Source organism: Oryx dammah, unplaced genomic scaffold (assembly GCF_014754425.2).
Source record: "Oryx dammah isolate SB20612 unplaced genomic scaffold, SCBI_Odam_1.1 HiC_scaffold_23, whole genome shotgun sequence".
In the NCBI taxonomy this organism is placed as follows: domain Eukaryota; kingdom Metazoa; phylum Chordata; class Mammalia; order Artiodactyla; family Bovidae; genus Oryx; species Oryx dammah.
In genome coordinates, this window is record NW_024070207.1 from 105979899 (window position 1) to 105993199 (window position 13301).

Sequence of the window (13301 nt, forward strand, 5' to 3'; positions counted from 1 at the left end):
GACTGGATAACTCAAAGAATGAAATGTACACTAGAGACAAGTGATTTCCATTAGAAGCATCCACAAGATAGTACTTTAAGGAAAGACTTTAAACTCTGGAATGAGCAGCAGAGATAATTGGATATCCTTCTAATAGAAAGTTGAGCCTCTGGGGATTATCTGATTCTATATGTGCACCTTTGTGTTTGAATATGCTATTTTATAACTAACTCTATAAAGATGTAAACTTATAGAAAGCTAACAGCAATGCAAGTCATTCTTGTCCCTAGAAATAGAACTCATTTGTGTCTAGTGTCATATCTTTGGCTACTGATGCACAGAACTGATTCATTGGAAAAGACTTTGATGCTGGGAAAGACTGAAGGCAGGAGGAGAAGGTGACAACAGAGGAGGAGATGGTTGGATGGCATCACCGACTCGATGGACATGAGTTTGAGCAAGCTCCAGGAGTTGGTGCTGAATAGGGAAGCCTGGCATGCTGCAGTCCATGGGGTTGCAAAGACTCGGACACAACTGAGCGACTAAACTGAACTGAACTGAACTATGTCTAGTGGGATGCAGCTGATTACTGTCCTATGTACAGACCAGTTGTGGTAAACCCACTCCAAAATTCCTTTATTGCATATAAATTTATGGTTCTTTGACACCACCTCTGAATCATTTATAACATTTCTTCCACTTCTTTCATTAATTAGTGAAATAAATCTTTGACATGCATTCATTTTATAGTTTTATGAGTCATGATTTCTGAAAAGTATGCTCTATAACTACATTCATTTACTATAATAAATGAATGCTTTGAGATAAGAAAATTAATTTTTCAAGTTTCAAGAAAAAATTACAATAAGCTACTGTCAGTTAAGATTTTGTATTCCAGTCAGTGCTTAGTATCATGGTGTTTTAATCAGAAACCGCATGAACAATATAAAGACACCTTCAAGATAGTTAAATAAGAGATCAGTGGAATTATAAAAATGCATAGAAAAAGTCTACTTCAATAACATTATCATCAACAAGAAATAAATGTACTTTGAGATACCAGGCCTTTCCCTCATCTTTGGACCGGCAGGGGGAATTGCCCATCTTAGAGCAAACGTGGAGAGGATGCAAGCTTCCTAGAAAAAGGCCTCAATATCATGGTCATCGGAAAATTTATGCAATCATCCCTTGGAAAGTCTAGAGTTTCTTAGTATAACCAGCTATAGCTTAGAAAATCCCCAGCACTAGTGATGCTTGTCTGTAAAGAGAAACCCAAAGAAATATCAATGAAGGAGGCCAAGTGCATACACTCAGGAGTAAAGCTGCCTGTGTTTCAAGCTCAACCCAATTTCTTACCAGCTGGGCAGAGTTGGGCCAATTAATAATATCTAATATCTCTATGCCTCTATCCTCTCATCTGTCAAGTGGGCAAGGGAACAGTCTCCACATCAGAGGAAAATCAATAATGCTAATATATGATTAACATTAAACACTAGTGCTTCATTAGGTATATATTACCCTTTATTGTTATGAGCCACTGAACATTTACAGGGCTGTGCTGATAACTACAATCTTAACTGGATTACCTATAAGTAATAAGTCCAAACTGAACTATTTTGGGAACTATTGAAGAAATGGAAATATTCCATACACTGCCAGAAAATTCTGTAAAATCCAATACAATTCATATTTACTTGGTGACAGGAGAAAATCCAGTAAATGGATGAACCTGACTAGCTAAAATGGAAAGTGCACTGTGGACAGGAATAGAGAGCATAAATAAAAACACTACACAGTTCCCATCCGCCACTTTTCTAATTCACCTTCCTTCCACCTTTCCTATTCAGCATGCCCTCCACTGTAATTCAGCTGCAAAAGCTCATATTGAAGAAATCTGGGGGGTTCCAAAGTTAGCAGATTGGATGAGGCAAGTGACAAAGCCAGAGAGGAAAAGCAAATATATTCCATCATCACTCTTCTGGGCTCCAAATATGATCCTAGGTGAGTGGATTGGTTCTCCTCTGTAAGCTCCTCCTGGCAATACAGTAAATGGATACCTGGGTAAGCTTGACACTTATCACATTTATCTATGTTTAAAAGTCAACATGTTGCAGAAATTTACTGTCACTCTCAAGAAAAAGTAGCTATATGTTCATTAGCATTGCAGTATTTGATGTTTGTTATATGTGGCAAAAAAAAATATTTTTAAGCTTTCTCTTTCCAGTGAAACTCAGTATAGCCACAGCCATTACTTGTGAAGAGAGTAGGATAGAAGGAAAAATGCTAAGGAAGGCAGCGCTTCTCAACCTTAGCCATATTTTGTGATCTTTCAAAGAGACAAGACTTCGGGAACTTTCAAAGAGACAAATGACCAGAAGAGTATTGTCAAAACCACTGGCCCATGATCCCCACTCTGAAAAGCAAAGGTCTAAGCAATAGTATTTTTTAGAGTTCCCTATGGCAGGCTTTCTCAACCCCACTGCTATTAATATTTGGGGCCAGATAGTTCTTCTTTGTGTCAGGGGGAGGCTGTCCTGTTCACTATACAATGTTTTGTGACATCCATGGCTTCTATTCACTAGATGCCAGGATACCTTCCCCAAGTTGTTGGAAGCAAAAATGTCTCTAGACATTGCCAAATGATCTGTGGTATGGCTGGTCATATACGTTTACTCACTAGTCAGAATAATAAGGTCTACCAAGCAGAAAAAAAAAATCAGTTCTGAGACCACAAAACACAGCAAAATTGGTTATCTTTTATAAAGGTAATTAGTAGTCATCCCTGGGGACTCAGTGAGAACTTGACCACCAAATCTGCCAGGAAAAGAAATTTGTTCTATATAGCAGTAGGTCAATATAATCTTTCTATAAAGGAAACACAACACAATGATAAAGCTCTATACTTATTTTCAACTGTTAAAATTAAAAGACAATGAATTCATTTGTGTAAGACCAAATAATTGACAGCCCTGAAAGATGTCCATGGATTAATCCCTGCAATGGTTGAATCTATCACCTTTCATGGGAAAAGGGACTTCACAAATGTGATTCACCTATGGATCTAAGGACACGGGGAGATTATCCTGGATTCCAAGGTGGGCCCAATGTCACCACAAATGCTCTTGTAAGAGAGTGACAAGAGAATTAAAGGTAGGGAGAAGGCCACATGATAATGGAAGCAGACACTGGAGTGATGAGACCACGAGCCAAGTTATATCAGCAAGAACCAGCAGCTGGAACACTAAGGGAACGGATTCTACCCCAGAGTCCCCGAAAAACCAGCCCTGCTTACACTCTGATTACAGCCCCCTAAAACTCATTTCATGCTCCTAATCTTCAGAACTGAAAGAGAACAAATTTGTGTTGTTTTGAGCAACAAAGTTTATGAGACGTTGCTATGGCAGCAACAGGAAGCAAGTACAATGAAAAAGCCAGAAACTTTTTTTTTTAAGCCAGAAACTTAAAAGAAATATTCTAGTTTATCACCAGCACTTGCAGATATTTGTGATAATTATTTACATATTATATCTGATCTTGCATATTCTGTTTTTAGTATTTATTAATAGCAACTTACTTTTCTTAAACACAATGCCAGGCACGTATCTAGGTATTTCACATAAATCATTTTGTTAATCCTTACAAATTTTCACTTAGGTAGATGCTGCTGTTGTCTAGAAGTTACCGTTCACAAGGTCAGACAGCTACACGATGTTTACAAGTCTTCCACTGACGATACTTTAAATAGTCAATAAAGTTCTGAGACCTCTGATGCAAATATATCCACAAACAAAAACACATTCGATCCATATCCAATAATGCACCTGCAGGCAGTGCTACCATTTTTGTGGCCAGTGTTCACAGAGGCCATGCATAGACTGAGATATTTTCCATGTGCTTTTTTTGTGGTTTTCCACGAGGTATTTGCTACAGTCACTAACCTCAAAAGTTTTCACTATCTGAGAGTCCTGTTCCTTTACAGCAGAAGTGCATTGTCTCCTCAAAGAGAAGATAAATTGTGTTATGCCCATCTAATCTGGTGGCTTCTTAATGTCCCTGAACTTAGCATATAGTTTTCCTTGCTTCAGTTCAGTTCAGTTCAGTTTTGTCGCTCAGTCGTGTCTGACTCTTTGTGACCCCGTGAATTGCAGCACGCCAGGCCTCCCTGTCCATCACCAACTCCCAGAGTTTCCTTGCTGGCTGCTGCTAAGTCACGTCAGTTGTGCCTGACTCTGTGTGACCCCATAGACAGCAGCCCACCAGGCTCCCCCATCCCTGGGATTCTCCAGGCAAGAACACTGGAGTGGGTTGCCATTTCCTTCTCCAATGCATGAAAGTGAAAAGTGAAAGGGAAGTTGCTCAGTTGTGTCCAACTCTTTGCGACCCCGTGGACTGCAGCCCACCAGGCTCCTCCATCCATGGGAGTTTCCAGGCATTGCCTTCTCCGAAGTACTAAACCTAGGTACCTGCATATGAGACCTTATTTGGGAATTGGTTCTTTGCAGATGTAACCAAGTTAAGATGAGGCCATACTAGATTATGGTAGACCCTAAACCCTTAAAAGGATGGACACACACTCGCAGGGAGGAAACCAGGTGACAATAGAGGCAGAGATTGGAGTGATGAATCTCTAGGCCAAGAAAAGCCAGGGACTCCCCAAACTGCCAAGAAGCAAAGAAGAGGCAAGGAAGGATCATGTTCTAGAGACTTCAGAGAGAGCATAGCCCTGCCAACACCTTGGCTTTGAACCTCTAGCCTCCAGAACTGTGAGAAAACAAATTTTTAATGTTTTAAGCCACCTGGCCTGTGGAAATTTGTTGCTGCAGCACTAGGGATCTAATACAGGTACTAGTAAGAGAATATGAATTATTTAAAAGCCTGCCTTGAGATCATGTAAGGAAAGAATGATAGTGAACCAAGAATAGGGAAAAAAGATAATAATTAGGCTAGAGGCTAATGAAGTGGTTCATACAAGAAATGATACTGGATTACAGTTTTAACAAAGGTAATGATAGAAAATAATCAGACAACAAATAATAACTGCTGGAGAGGGTGTAGAGAAAAGGGAACCTCCCTACATTATTGGTGGGAATGTAAATTGGTACAGTCACTATGAAAACAGTATGGAGATTCCTTAAAAGATGAAAAATAGAGCTACCATATGATCCAGCAATCCAACTCCCAGGCATATATCTTCAAAAGACAAGAACTTTAATTTGAAAAGATACATGCACCCCAGTGTTTATAGCACCACTATTTACAACAGCCAAGACATGGAAACAACCCAAGTGTCCCTCAACAGTTGAATGGATAAAGAAGATGTGATACACACACACACACACACACACACACACACACAACATACACAGTGATTACTGAGCCAGAAAAAAAGAATGAAACAATAACATTTGCAGCAACATGGATGGACCTAGACATTATCATACTAAGTGAAGTATGCCAGAGAATGACAAATATCAAGTGATATCACTTATACATGGAGTATTTTAAAAAGATACAAATGAACTATATATATATATACACACACACACAAAATAGAAACAGACCCACAGACAAACCTATGGCTACCAAAGAAAAAAAGGACAAACCAGGAATTTGGAATTAACAGACACATAGAACTATACATAAAACAGATAAACAGCAAGGACCCAACATGTATCATGGAGAACTACACTTGATATCTTATGATAAACTATAATGGGACAGAATTTGAAAATATATATATATAGGGAGAGAAAAAGCTAAATTGCAATGTTATACACATGAAACTAACACAACACTATACATCAACTATTCTTTAATTTAAAAAAAGAGAGAAAATCTTCAGACTGGGTAAAATTTGAAGATAGTAGAATTGGAGTTCCAAATGTATTAGGTGTGGTCAGTGACTGCAAATGGAATCAAAGATCACTCCCGGGTTTAGTCAGAGGTGTACTGTGCTACCTTTGAGATGAGGAAGGCTAGGGGAATAGCAACTTTGGGAAGTGGTTAGGAAGATGTGATCCTTTTTGCATACTTTAAGTTTGGGATGCTTGTAAAACATTCAAGTTAATTTGATATATTAGCATGGTAGGCCTATAACAATCCCTGACTTTTATTATTCATGACTTTGTATAATCATGTCCCTTTGACTATGGGATGAACCTAGTGACCTGCTAATAAGGCCAACATGATAGGATGTCACTTCTGAGATTAGGTGATAAAAGCCTGACTTCCATCTTGCTGGCACTCTCTTACTACTCAGTTTTATGAAGCCAACTGCCATACTAGGAGCTGCCCCACAGAGAAGCCCGTGTGGCAAGAAAGTGAGGGTGGCCTCTGTCCAACAACCAGAGAAAAGCTGGGTCCAACAACTTTTAAGGAACTGAATCCTTCCAACAACCATGGAATGAACTTGGAAAAAAATCAAGCACCAATCAAACCCCGCCAACATCTTTCAAACCTCGCCAACATCTTGACTGCAGCCTTGTGAGAGACCCTGAGCCAGAAGACCCAGCTAAGCCACACCCAGATTCCTAACCCACAGAACCCATGAGACTGTGTTTTGTTTTAAGACACTAAGTTTCCGGTAAATTTATATGTAGTAATGGATAACTAATACAGATGGGAAGAACTTGGAAGAAGTCTGACCTGCAGACATAGATTCAGGAGTCATCAATATATGGATTTTATTTTTAAAAACAAGATATGGTCATTTATGAGCTTCCCTGGTTGCTCAGACGGTAAAGAATCGGCCTGCAATGCGGGAGACCTGGGTTCGATCCCTGGGTCGGGAAGATCCCCTGGAGGAGGAAATGGCAACCCACTCCAGTATTGCCTGGAAAATCCCATGGATGGAGGAGCCTGGCGGGCTACAGTTCATTGGGTGGCAAAGAGTCGGACATGACTAAGTGGCTAATATTTTTCACTTTCATGGTCAGTTGTGCAAGGAAGATAGGGAAGAAGACTCAGATTGAGGCCTTGAACTACAACTTAGTGAGGCCAAACACAAAAACAGGAATAAGCAGAGCAAAATAGGAATTAATGAGGTAGGAGGAAAACTGGGAAAAACCAGTCAGCCAAGGCAGTATGCTTACTTTGAGAATGCTCAACAATGTGGGTGAAGTCAGGAAGCAGGTTCAGTTCAGTTCAGTCACTCAGTCGTGTCCAATTCTTTGCGACCCCATGAACCACAGCACGCCAGGCCTCCCTGTCCATCACCAACTCCCGGAGTTCACTCAAACTCATGTCCATTGAGTCAGTAATGCCATCCAACCATCTCATCCTCTGTTGTCCCCTTCTCCTCCTTCCTTCAATCTTTCCCAAATCAGGGTCTTTTCAAATGAGTCAGCTCTTCACATCAAGTGGCCAAAATACTGGAGTTTCAGCTTTAACATCAGTCCTTCCAATGAACACTCAGGACCGATTTCCCTTAGGATGGACTGGTTGGATCTCCTTGCAGTCCAAGGGACTCTCAAGAGTCTTCTCCAACACCACAGTTCAAAAGCATCAATTCTTTGGTGCTCAGCTTTCTTTATAGTCCAAATCTCACATCCATACATGACCACTGGAAAAACCATAGCCTTGACTAGATGGACCTTTGTTGGCAAAGTAATATCTCTGCTTTTTAATATGCTGCTAGGTTGGTCATAACTTTCCCTCCAAGGAGTAAGTGTCTTTTAATTTCATGGCTGCAATCACCATCTGCAGTGATTTTGGAGCCTCCCCAAAATAAAGTCAGCCACTGTTTCCACTGTTTCCCCATCTATTTGCCATGAAGTGATGGGACCAGATGCCATGATCTTAGTTTTCTGAATGGAAGCAGGGAGATAGTTGGATTTCACTGGGTTTGGAAATGTTTTCAAGTGAGTCTAATAGAAAAATTCAGAGGCAAGAGTTTTAAGAGCTTAACAGGGTGTAATACTGTTGGAGCATGAAAACGCACCAATAACTTGTTCATATATAAGATGTCCATGCAGGACCATATTTTTTCTAATACTTTTGACTTGCCAACATAATGTCATGCTAATTGAAAGCTAACTTGGTTCAAGTAGTCCCATAGAACTGTTTCATGATAATGATTAAGAAGCAGACACACATAATTTGACAGACTGAAAAGATCCAGTTCCCTTTAGCTGACTCTGTTTTAAATCCCTGGGTAATATACCCAGTGTTTGCACTTAAGAAAAATGCTTTCAGGCATGATGGAGTCTAAATACTCTCACATTGCCTGCCTGGAAGGTAGTCCACTCTTCTCTCCCTGTTAACTTTGATGCAAACTATGGACTTGACTTTGCAGTTTAACAGGATTTACAACTTGCTCTTGGAAAAAACAGACACAATGTTCAACTCCAGTAGATATTATTGCAATCATGCCACTAGAAAACCTAATTTTGAGAAACCTATGGGCTTCAAGGAAAATAGATGAAAAAAATAGTTTCTCATCAACAGCATGCAGAGACTCATGTCATCAATTATTTGCTAGACCAAAAAAGTACCTAAAATGTTGTATGGGGCAGCATGATGAAAAACCACAGTGACATTATCATCCCAAATAGCAAGATCACACCTTCCCTATTGAGGGAATTTCTCAATAGACTACACCATCTATTTTTCATCTACCAGTAATGAAATGCTTTGAGCCAGAGGGGTAGAAAGCCCTCTTAATCCATATTTGTCAGTACCACTAAAACCACTGTTTTTTCACCTAGTATTTATCATTTATCTTGTCTAACAGTTCTACTTAAAAGCTCAAGGATGTTTCATTAGCAATATTCAACCTTTAGAATGCTTAATGATATCTATTGAGCTATATTAATTTGATTATTTTGAACTAGATATATATAGCTATTTTATTTATCTAATAGAAAAGCCTTTAAAAACATCAAGTCTGAAAAGGAATGTTTAAAGGCGCCTTTGGAAGGCATTTCTCAAGATCATTCTGTCAACATAGGTCCTGTCTATGCTCCTAAAAGTTTTTCCATTAAAAGATGACAGTTTTGGGAGAATTCCAAACCTTCTGTACTATGATATATGTGCTTTGTTACATTCCACTCTTGTTTTTCAGGCCACTTCACTAAAATTTAATGCATGGTGACTGACACTCCCACTGAAATTTGTCTGCAACTAATATATTCTAGCAGCTACTATCATGCATTCCTTCTCTTCTATTTGCTCACTTCGACTTTCTCCCCTAAAGACATTACTTGTTAGAAATATGCTGGGCTGACTATTTTCCTGCCAAAAACTGCAGATTCTAATTAAATAACTCAGAGAAAAGCAGTCATAACAAAAAGCTAAATTACAAGGCCTTGGGAATGGAATTGTTTCCAGGTGGGAAGGACAGTGGGGATGGTATAAACTTCCACCGGACTCTAAGAGGAGACAGAGTGGCATAATGAAAAGCCTGTTGCCCTTTGTGTCCTAATCCTGGGCTTGAATCCCAGCTATGTTACTTCAGGGAAAATTAGTTCATATCCTGCAACTGATTTTCTCTATAAGAATAGGAAACATAATAACAACCTTGCGTGTCTCAAAACACTCAGTAAGGTAAAATATTACCGTCACTTCTCTGTCTCTGTCATGCATTCCATGCGTAGCATACTAACACTGGAAATGGACTAAAAACACTTTGCATAAGCAGCATTTATCTGAATACTGCAATTGGTTTCACTTAAATCAACTCAGACATGAGTTGGTATCCCCATTTATCCTCCTACTCGATGAGGTCAAATAATTTATAGTTAGATGATTTCCAAAAATAAGCAGATACACAGGACTGCTTTAACATACCAATTTCACGCATCATTCAGAAGTCTTTAGCCTTCAAAGACCAATAGCACTGCTTCCTACATAAACATTGGTAGTTGGAGGTTTTTAAAAGTAAGGCTGCATGTCTACATCACTATTCAAGGAAGCATCATATTTCTTAGAGCTAGAAAGCGCTGCCTCAATCTCCTTGTGTATATTCATACATATAAGCAAGAGTGCATTTAAAACCCATTGTATGCTCTTGGTTGAGGGTGTCCCGCATCTAAGGCAGGAAGATGGTGGCCGCAAAGAAGATGAAAAAGTCACTGGAGTCGATCAACTCTAGGCTCCAGCTGGTTATGAAAAGTGGAAAGTACGTGCTGGGGTACAAACAGACTCTGAAAATGATCAGACAAGGCAAAGCGAAACTGGTCATCCTCGCCAACAACTGCCCAGCCTTGAGGAAATCTGAAATAGAGTATTACACCATGTTGGCCAAAACTGGTGTCCATCACTACAGTGGCAATAATATTGAATTGGGCACAGCGTGTGGAAAATACTACAGAGTATAGACACTGGCTATCATTGATCCAGGTGATTCTGATATTATTAGAAGCATGCCAGAACAGACTGGTGAAAAGTAAATCATGTACAATTTTTCTTTAATAAAACTGGCCAGAGCTTGTTTTAAAAACAAAAACAAAATAAAATAAAACCCCTTGTAAATGCTGAAAGGAAAAGATCAACCTTCATTTGTGCTCAGTAACAATGCTTTGTCTGAAGAAACAACATGTTCTTCCAAAAGTCTAATCAAAACTCTATTATTTCAATTAAACTAATTGATTCACCACCAGAGGTTGATGAAGGTTGAGCTTCAGGACCCTTTAAATTACACAGGCCTCTTTCCAAACCCTGTACTTAATTCTGCAGTTGTAATTTTGCATCATTTCTTCTTATAGACTGGGGCCAAATTTGTATAAATTTCAGAGCCCATCAAAACTAGACTCCCCCTGATTTACCATATGTACTTCAACTACTCACTATCATGTTTCTTGTCAAGTTGACTAAACATTTCACTTCTCTAAAGACCCCAAGACATTGAAAATAAAAGTGAAATATCAAGCTCTTATTCACCATTTGGTGAAGACAGTATTTTTACATGGATTACCAGATGGAAATTTATAGCACCAACTTTTGGAAAGTAATGACGTATGGAATAATGGGAAGAGCAGCAACGTGGCAGTTAAGAAACTTAGATTCAAGTCCACAGTGTGCCATTCCAGCTGCTAACATTAAGAGCTTTGCAAAGTCACTTAGCCCCTCTAGGCTTTAGTATTCTTACCTTTGTGATAAAAAGATTTAGATGAGATCGACACTACAATTTTTTCTTGGAAAATTTAAAATTATACATTCTAGCAATATTCTTCAAAGTCATATCATTTTGGACTCCATCTCATATTGCCACAAACAGATGCAATAGCAATAGCACAGTTGCTCTTCCAAAGGTTTACCCATACTCAGGACACTGAGAAGTGTCCCCTAGAGTGACAACTTTAGTCAGCTTGCTTCATCAACTTAAAACACAAGAAGACTATGCTTCATCAAATGGTCAAACACAGTCTAGATGTACTACTTTAAGTATGGGGCTAGAGGAGAAAATTGCACATGAAAATTACTGTCAGTGTTTCCTCATTTGTCCACATCATGCTAAGTCGCTTCAGTCGTGTCCAACTCTGTGCGACCCGTGGACTGCAGCCTACCAGGCTCCTCCATCCATAGGATTTTCAATGCAAGAGTACTGGAGTGGGTTGCCATTGCCTTCTCCTAATAGTGATATTCAATTATCCAAGTAGCATTAAATAATACTTACTTCTTGGATAGCTATTTCTAATATGGCTCATCCATTTCAACCCTTCTACATGCACATGTCATTTCCTCCACTAAGAGTTGGAGTCTATATGTCCACTCCTCTCAAATCTGGGCTGCCTTTTGGGCTCAATCAATAAGCAGAATATATCAGAAATGACATTCTATGTCCCATTTAATGTAGCACTAAATAACTAGAATATTTCTTATACTAAACTAAACCTCTTTTTTCTAAAGCTAACCTATATAATATAAACACAGGTAGTAATCAACTTAGATGCTTAAACCATCATGTCTTTTCAAATCAGGTGTAAAGGAATGGGTCTCTGTGATACTTCACTTCACACTCAGTGATCTCATTTAACATTGCAGCTTTTTTTTTTTTTACTAGCTATGGCATTCTTTTGATTCTTTATTTCTTCGTTTTTCAATATTTCTTAGGGCTAACCTCTCAGTTTCAGGTATCCAATCAACAAATGAATAAATAACCTCTGTGCTCAAAGAAATAGCTGTTATAGTTAGATTGCCATATAAAACAGAGAACTAATTCAATAGGTTACAAAAAAATTTTATCTTACAAGCAATGTTATACTGATTGGGAATTTCAGTGAACTAATAATTTGACATATAGCTATAGTCATGGTATGCCTGCATGCATGAGTACTAAGTCGCTTTAGTCGTGTCTGACTCTTTGCGACCCTATGGACTGTAGCCCACCAGGCTCCTTTGTCCATGGGATATCCCAGGAAAGAAAACTGGTGGGTTTCCATGCCTCCCTCCAGAGGATCTTCCCAACCCAGGGATCAAATCGGGGTCTGTTAGGTCTCCTGGCAGGTGGGCTCTTTACCATTAGCGCCACCTGGGAAGCCCCTAATCATGACCAAAAAAATGATAAAGACCACAGGTTTTTCATACAATTTCTAACAAACACAATTTTACTCTATGCACTAATGTTAAATTAGAACAAAGAAAGCTTCCTTCACATAGCTCTTGGAATTTTTCACAGGTTTTATGGCTGGTAAGTGCCAACAGCAGCACATAATACCAATTCTTAGTGTCATAACTATGCTTGGAAAGAGAGCCAGTTCCAAAATAACTACTATCCAAGTAGCAGGTGTGTTTGTAGATCAACATATTGACTTTTGTATAACACAAAATAAAGATCAAAGTGCACAAAATCAATGTAGTCAAGATGATGGAAATTAGAATTTTATAGAACTAGACCTATAGTTAGAACTCCAACTAAACTGAGTCATATTTTCATGAACATAAAACCAGAGATGATAAACAAAAACCACCACACGTTTAATATTCATAAACTACTTAGGACACTTGAGAAATTAGAGCCTGCTACGTCTTTTAAAATACAAAAAATAAAAGTGCAGCAAGAGATTTATTCAATAACATTTGATCCTCTATGTAATAGATATATCCAAGGTATGTATATCTGCATAATAATAACAATTGAACAATTATCTTCAGTTAACTCAAGGTTAGTTATATGGAATCTAAATCCTCAGACTTCCAGAAGAGCAAGAGTCTGCCTATTATTCACGATTACTTTTTTAATATTTTGGCATTCTATTTTAGATAACTTCTGAGTTGAAAAGAATTTCATAGGTCACTGCATAAAATCCATGTTTAGCTTCTGAATATGTGTATGCACTCACACACAGACCACATATTTAGGCAAAATCCAAATAAACATAAAT

At 38.7% G+C, this 13301-nt stretch overlaps 1 pseudogene; it reads left to right on the forward strand.

Annotated features, from left to right (window-relative positions):
- The first annotated feature begins 9986 nt into the window (after window positions 1–9986).
- On the forward strand, window positions 9987–10423 carry LOC120882328 (annotated as a pseudogene).
- Window positions 10424–13301: the final 2878 nt, after the last annotated feature.